The sequence below is a fragment of the Apis cerana genome, unplaced genomic scaffold, assembly GCF_029169275.1.
Source record: "Apis cerana isolate GH-2021 unplaced genomic scaffold, AcerK_1.0 scaffold1_AcerK, whole genome shotgun sequence".
Classification (NCBI taxonomy): Eukaryota; Metazoa; Arthropoda; class Insecta; order Hymenoptera; family Apidae; genus Apis; species Apis cerana.
Window position 1 is genome coordinate 160,001 of NW_026893559.1, and position 7,500 is coordinate 167,500.

The window sequence follows — 7,500 nt, forward strand, 5'->3', positions numbered from 1 at the left end:
CGTGATCCAAAGACGGACGAATCGAAGCAGTGGCGGGTACGAAATAACGTTGAAAACGAGCACGAAGCGGTGAAACACGGGCGGTCATCCGTTACGTAAAACGGACGACTCACGACACCGAGAACACTCACGCAGGTCCGTGACATTTTTCATTGTTACATACCACACGCTAGCACATGCATTTCGATTCTGTAGTCTCGGTCACGACCGCGACGAACGCCAACGAACGTCCAACAATCGCTCGTACGTCGCGCATCTTCCTCCTTGTAACTTGTCCTTTCCTCGATTTTTGACACCCGACTCGGAAACGTTCGATTTTAAAGAACGACGGCGGGGATTACCAAAAGAGAAAAAAAGGATCAAATGTACGAAGAGTAACGATACGCAACGCAAGCAGTATTTGGGTTACGTGAACGACCCTCAGCCAGGCGTGGTCCAGGAATTGTATCCGTGGACCGCAATGTGCGTTCGAAATGTCGATGTTCATGTGTCCTGCAGTTCACACGTTGACGCGCAATTAGCTGCGTTCTTCATCGACCCACGAGCCAAGTGATCCACCGTTCAGGGTAATCGTATTTTTCTTTTTTATTTTTTATATTAAGGAAACGACGAGGATACCCCGATACTGAATCCTTTCTTTTTTTTTTTAAACCGTCGCTCAACCTGGAGAGAACGACTCTTCTTCGAAGCATGGTCGCAGAGCCCATACGCTTAAAAAAATTCGATATTGAAAACTATAATTCGTTCAGGTATATATTGCATTCTCGATAAAATTCGATGGGATACGAATTTCGGTTGGCCTCGAGCGGTCTTACCTCCCAATTTCCGAAGCGAATATCCGCTAACGGTACGGGTGTCCGACTCACGACACGATGGCCTCTCTGTATAACCGAACATAATTCGATATTCCCTCTGAACGAACAACGTTTCAACTTTTAAATAAGAAGCGATAAAATCGGGCTCACGTCGACGCGATGCATCTTGGTTTCGCCGTTCTTGGTTTCGTCGGTTTAAAGCTTACAACGACGACGACCATCACACCATCCACCCATGGGTAGGAAGCACGATTCGAGAATGATTATAGCGTATAAGAGAAAAGAGGTCGAACTGGTATCCATCGAAGAGAACGTCGCGAAACAAAGTTCGACGGCGGCTCGTCCATCCTTCGATTTCGTTTTACTATCGACGCGCTACTTGTCCTTACCGCTTTTTCGATTATCATTATCTCGACAGCTTCGTTCGATCCCAAAGTCTTGGTGTGCGGTCTCGTCCATCTCCCGTTTTATAACGGGAGCTCAGGCAACGAAAATAAAAAAGAGAAAGGAGGTACAGAAATGTGAATTTGGTACTTTTCTTGCACGTATCTATATACATACACATACGCAACGCACGCATATACGTTCATAAAGACGGCGGGTCTATTTAAAAAAGACCTCACGCAAGCGCCTTATTGTGTTGTCAAGCCATTTGTCATTTTATTTTTGTGTTTTCAATATATTTCAGTAGGGACGTAATGTTATTAAAGCGGCGGGTCATTTAAAAATTCGACCTCACGCAAGCGCTTTTTTTTCTTTTTATCATTTTGTATATACCATTATGCATATACATACGTGATACGTACACGTACGTGCAAACCGTACCTTTATAAATCTTTATTAAAAATATACATCATCGAGACGGCGGATCGCGTCCGTATATGCATCCGTAAACGCACACACGACGACGACGATCTCACGCAAGCGTCCCTTTGTATCTTTTTGCGTACCATAACGACATTCATCTCGTCGAGACGGCGGGTCCGTTTATTCGATAAATAGACCTTCACGCAAGCGTCTCTTCGAGCTTATTTATCGTTATTCCTCTCTCTTCGTGTCGAATTTTCGTGTCTGGTAAGAAAAAAATTCGAAAATGATCGAAATCAACGGATACAACGGACGGAAGGGATTTCTTTTTCTTTCCTCCTCACGTAAGCCATCGTTCCGTGATTTCATTATTCGTTCGATGTACAAAGTACATTTTGGTATTTGCAATGGAATCGAAATTCCATTTTATCCTTCTCCTTGTTTATCTCTCTTTTTGTTACGCATTCTCTTTTTGTATGTTTCATTCGTTAATGATCCTTCCGCAGGTTCACCTACGGAAACCTTGTTACGACTTTTACTTCCTCTAAATGATCAAGTTTGGTCATCTTCCCGGTAACATCGGCAATGCCGAGACATTGGCCGCGCACCAGTCCGAAGACCTCACTAAATCATTCAATCGGTAGTAGCGACGGGCGGTGTGTACAAAGGGCAGGGACGTAATCAACGCGAGCTTATGACTCGCGCTTACTGGGAATTCCTCGTTCATGGGGAATAATTGCAAGCCCCAATCCCTAGCACGAAGGAGGTTCAGCGGGTTACCCGGGCCTTTCGGCCAGGGAAAACACGCTGATTCCTTCAGTGTAGCGCGCGTGCGGCCCAGAACATCTAAGGGCATCACAGACCTGTTATTGCTCAATCTCGTGCGGCTAGAAGCCGCCTGTTCCTCTAAGAAGATTTGTTTGTACGTTGGTAGTAAAAACCCACCGACCGAAGCCGAGGGCCTTCGAGATACCATAAGTTACGTCTATTTAGCAGGCTAGAGTCTCGTTCGTTATCGGAATTAACCAGACAAATCGCTCCACCAACTAAGAACGGCCATGCACCACCACCCACCGAATCAAGAAAGAGCTATCAATCTGTCAATCCTTCCGGTGTCCGGGCCTGGTGAGGTTTCCCGTGTTGAGTCAAATTAAGCCGCAGGCTCCACTCCTGGTGGTGCCCTTCCGTCAATTCCTTTAAGTTTCAGCTTTGCAACCATACTTCCCCCGGAACCCAAAAGCTTTGGTTTCCCGGAAGCTGCCCGCCGAGTCATCGGAGGAACTTCGGCGGATCGCTGGCTGGCATCGTTTATGGTTAGAACTAGGGCGGTATCTGATCGCCTTCGAACCTCTAACTTTCGTTCTTGATTAATGAAAACATTTTTGGCAAATGCTTGCTTCTGTCCGTCTTGCGACGATCCAAGAATTTCACCTCTAACGTCGCAATACGAATGCCCCCATCTGTCCCTATTAATCATTACCTCGGGGTTCCGAAAACCAACAAAATAGAACCGAGGTCCTATTCCATTATTCCATGCACACAGTATTCAGGCAAAGGTAGCCTGCTTTAAGCACTCTAATTTTTTCAAAGTAAACGTATCGGCCCACCTCGACACTCAGTGAAGAGCACCGCGATGGGATATTAGTTGGACCGCCCACAAGGAGCTAAGCCCACCGATAGGACGTACCACATAATGCCAGTTAAACACCGCGAGCGGTGAACCGACACTGTGACACACAGATTCAACTACGAGCTTTTTAACCGCAACAACTTTAATATACGCTATTGGAGCTGGAATTACCGCGGCTGCTGGCACCAGACTTGCCCTCCAATTGGTCCTCGTTAAAGGATTTAAAGTGTACTCATTCCGATTACGGGGCCTCGGATGAGTCCCGTATCGTTATTTTTCGTCACTACCTCCCGTGCCGGGAGTGGGTAATTTGCGCGCCTGCTGCCTTCCTTGGATGTGGTAGCTGTTTCTCAGGCTCCCTCTCCGGAATCGAACCCTGATTCCCCGTTACCTGTTACAACCATGGTAGGCGCAGAACCTACCATCGACAGTTGATAAGGCAGACATTTGAAAGATGCGTCGCCGGTGCTAGATGACCATGCGATCAGCACAAAGTTATTCAGAGTCACCAAAACAAACGATGGACGAACGGACGAGCCGTCCGCCACCGATTGGTTTTGATCTAATAAAAGCATTCCTCCCATCTCTGAGAGGAATTCTGTTTGCATGTATTAGCTCTAGAATTACCACAGTTATCCAAGTAAATGTGTCCACGATCTAATGAACCATAACTGATTTAATGAGCCATTCGCGGTTTCACCTTAATTCGGCATGTACTGAGACATGCATGGCTTAATCTTTGAGACAAGCATATGACTACTGGCAGGATCAACCAGGGATCTTAGTTTATTATTAATATATTTTGCCAATTTTGACATATATATATTTTTCGTCGTCGGTGCCCCTCACCGATCGACTACAATAGGTCTTTATAAATATTCGAGCACGTATCAAGCATGCTAAACATTTGGTAACCTTTTGAAAAAATTTAATTTCATAAAGCGCGTAATATAAATTCACGCTGAGGCATATCCCAATGTAATATCAGCACTTCCACAATATGCCCCGTTCATTCACAATTTCAAGAATCATACTTCACAATATCATATATATAAAAATTATAATATAATATTGTGTTTTATTTAACAACGTGGTGTTACAATAACATCGCACGTCTTTTCTTTCTTCTTTCTTTTTTTACAAACTCAATCATCATCGAAACGTGTCGTATATTGCAGCCCCCCAAGAACTATTCGACACGCCCGTACGCCCTAGGGATTTATATATCCTTAGGTGTTAGAAAGGCCCGATCGCTCGAGGCTAAAAGTTGATGCTCAGTCGTACAAGTACTATCGACACGCCCGTACGCCCCTAGATTTATATATCCTTAGGTGTTAGAAAGGCCCGATCGCTCGAGGCTAAAAGTTGATGCTCAGTCGTACAAGTACACATGGCAAAAGCCATACATACAGGTCACCAGCGTCCCCCTATAGGTCGCTTTGCCGCTCAAGAGCCATTCGGTCATAGACACCGACTCGCGGCTATGCAGTGTGGAGAAAGATCGGTAAGAACCGGACAGAAACAGTCGAGAAAGTATTTCCCGAGGAGCGGTGTACCGTATCTCGACCGAGATCGTAGAACGGACACGCGCCCGACGCTGCTCCGCCCGGCCGCACCGGACCGTCGCTTCTCTTACAGTAACCGAACGGCCGGCCACCATGTCGGCGCCGACCGGGCTAATGCACGGCCGCTTATGGTGCAAAACCGCTGTAGCGACAGACCGAGCGGAGGGTACGCTGGAACTTAGACTTCGATCGATGATCATTATCATTATACAAATTGGTAAAAAAAATTACAAATATATTAACAGGATGGTATAAATGAAAGGTCAATAATAGATTTTTTCAAAAAAATTAAATTTTTTTTTTCTCGATAAGAAAAGTTACGAAAAATTAATTTTTAATAAAGGAACAAAAAAAATTAACAATATAAAAAATTGCAAAGGATAAATATAAATTGATTAATGAAAAAAAACATACCAGTTATAACGTTATTTTTCGAGAAATTAAGAAAAAATGCCCGAGTCATGTCGGTTCGGTGGCCCGACCGTACGCGCAAAGTCCCCGGTCATGTCGGTTCGCCCGTTCTATATATATCGCTCAGAGTAAAAAAATTATAAGTATATTAACATGACGGTATAAATGAAAGGTCAATATTATATTTTTTCAAAAAATTAAATTTTTTTTTCTCGATAAGAAAAGTTACGAAAAATCAATTTTTGATGAAAGAACAAAAAAAATTAACAATATAAAAAATTGCAAAGGATAAATATAAATTGATTAATGAAAAAAAACATACCAGTTATAACGTTATTTTTCGAGAAATTAAGAAAAAACACCCGAGTCACGTCGGTTCGACCATAGCTCGATCGTACGCGCAAAGTCCCCGGTCATGTCGGTTCGCCCGTCTTACGCGTATAGCGCAAAGTCCCCGGTCATGTCGGTTCGCCCGTCCTGCGCGTATAGCGCAAAGTCCCCGGTCATGTCGGTTCGCCCGTCCTACGCGTATGGCGCAAAGTCCCCGGTCATGTCGGTTCGCCCGTTCTATATATATATCGTTCAGAGTTCCCCGGTAAAAAAATTATAATTTATATTAACATGACGGTATAAATGAAAGGTCAATATTATATTTTTTCAAAAAATTAAATTTTTTTTTTCTCAATAAGAAAAGTTACGAAAAATCAATTTTTGATGAAAGAACAGAAAAAATTAACAATATAAAAATTGCGAAGGATAAATATAAATTGATTAATGAAAAAACATACCAGTTATAAGGTTATTTTTCGAGAAATAAAAAAAAAACACCCGAGTCACGTCGGTTCGACCATAGCTCGATCGTACGCGCAAAGTCCCCGGTCATGTCGGTTCGCCCGTCTTACGCGTATGGCGCAAAGTCCCCGGTCATGTCGGTTCGCCCGTCCTGCGCGTATAGCGCAAAGTCCCCGGTCATGTCGGTTCGCCCGTCCTACGCGTATGGCGCAAAGTCCCCGGTCATGTCGGTTCGCCCGTTCTATATATATCGTTCAGAGTTCCCCGGTAAAAAAATTATAATTTATATTAACATGACGGTATAAATGAAAGGTCAATATTATATTTTTTCAAAAAATTAAATTTTTTTTTCTCAATAAGAAAAGTTACGAAAAATCAATTTTTGATGAAAGAACAGAAAAAATTAACAATATAAAAATTGCGAAGGATAAATATAAATTGATTAATGAAAAAAAAAACATACCAGTTATAAGGTTATTTTTCGAGAAATTAAGAAAAAAACACCCGAGTCACGTCGGTTCGACCATAGCTCGATCGTACGCGCAAAGTCCCCGGTCATGTCGGTTCGCCCGTCTTACGCGTATGGCGCAAAGTCCCCGGTCATGTCGGTTCGCCCGTTCTATATATATATCGTTCAGAGTTCCCCGGTAAAAAAAATTATAATTTATATTAACATGACGGTATAATATAAATGAAAGGTCAATATTATATTTTTTCAAAAAAATTAAATTTTTTTTTTCTCGATAAGAAAAGTTACGAAAAATCAATTTCTGATGAAAGAACAGAAAAAATTAACAATATAAAAATTGCGAAGGATAAATATAGATTGATTAATGAAAAAAACATACCAGTTATAAGGTTATTTTTCGAGAAATTAAGAAAAAACCCCCGAGTCACGTCGGTTCGACCATAGCTCGATCGTACGCGCAAAGTCCCCGGTCACGCAAAGTCCCCGGTCATGTCGGTTCGCCCGTTCTATATATATCGTTCATAGTTCCCCGGTAAAGAAAAATTATAATTTATATTAACATGACGGTATAAATGAAAGGTCAATATTATATTTTTTCAAAAAAATTAAATTTTTTTTTTCTCGATAAGAAAAGTTACGAAAAATCAATTTTTGATGAAGGAACAGAAAAAATTAACAATATAAAAAATTGCGAAGGATAAATATAGATTGATTAATGAAAAAAAACATACCAGTTATAAGGTCATTTTTCGAGAAATTAAGAAAAAAATACCCGAGTCACGTCGGTTCGACCATAGCTCGATCGTACGCGCAAAGTCCCCGGTCATGTCGGTTCGCCCGTCCTACGCGTATAGCGCAAAGTCCCCGATCATGTCGGTTCGCCCGTTCTATATATATCGCTCAGAGTAAATAAAATTATAAGTATATTAACATGACGGTATAAATGAAAGGTCAATGATAGATTTTTTCAAAAAAATAATTTTTTTTTTTCTCGATAAGAAAAGTTACGAA

The 7,500-nt window shown here is 42.1% G+C and overlaps 2 non-coding genes across 2 annotated transcripts; both read right to left on the minus strand.

Moving 5' to 3' along the window:
• Positions 1-414: 414 nt before the first annotated feature.
• LOC133667700 (5.8S ribosomal RNA) lies at positions 415-569 on the minus strand. Its single transcript, XR_009833321.1, has one exon. It is a non-coding gene; the product is annotated as a 5.8S ribosomal RNA (ribosomal RNA).
• A 1,542-nt stretch (positions 570-2,111) lies between these two features.
• On the minus strand, positions 2,112-4,031 carry LOC133667693 (small subunit ribosomal RNA). The gene has a single exon (XR_009833314.1). It is a non-coding gene; the product is annotated as a small subunit ribosomal RNA (ribosomal RNA).
• Positions 4,032-7,500: the final 3,469 nt, after the last annotated feature.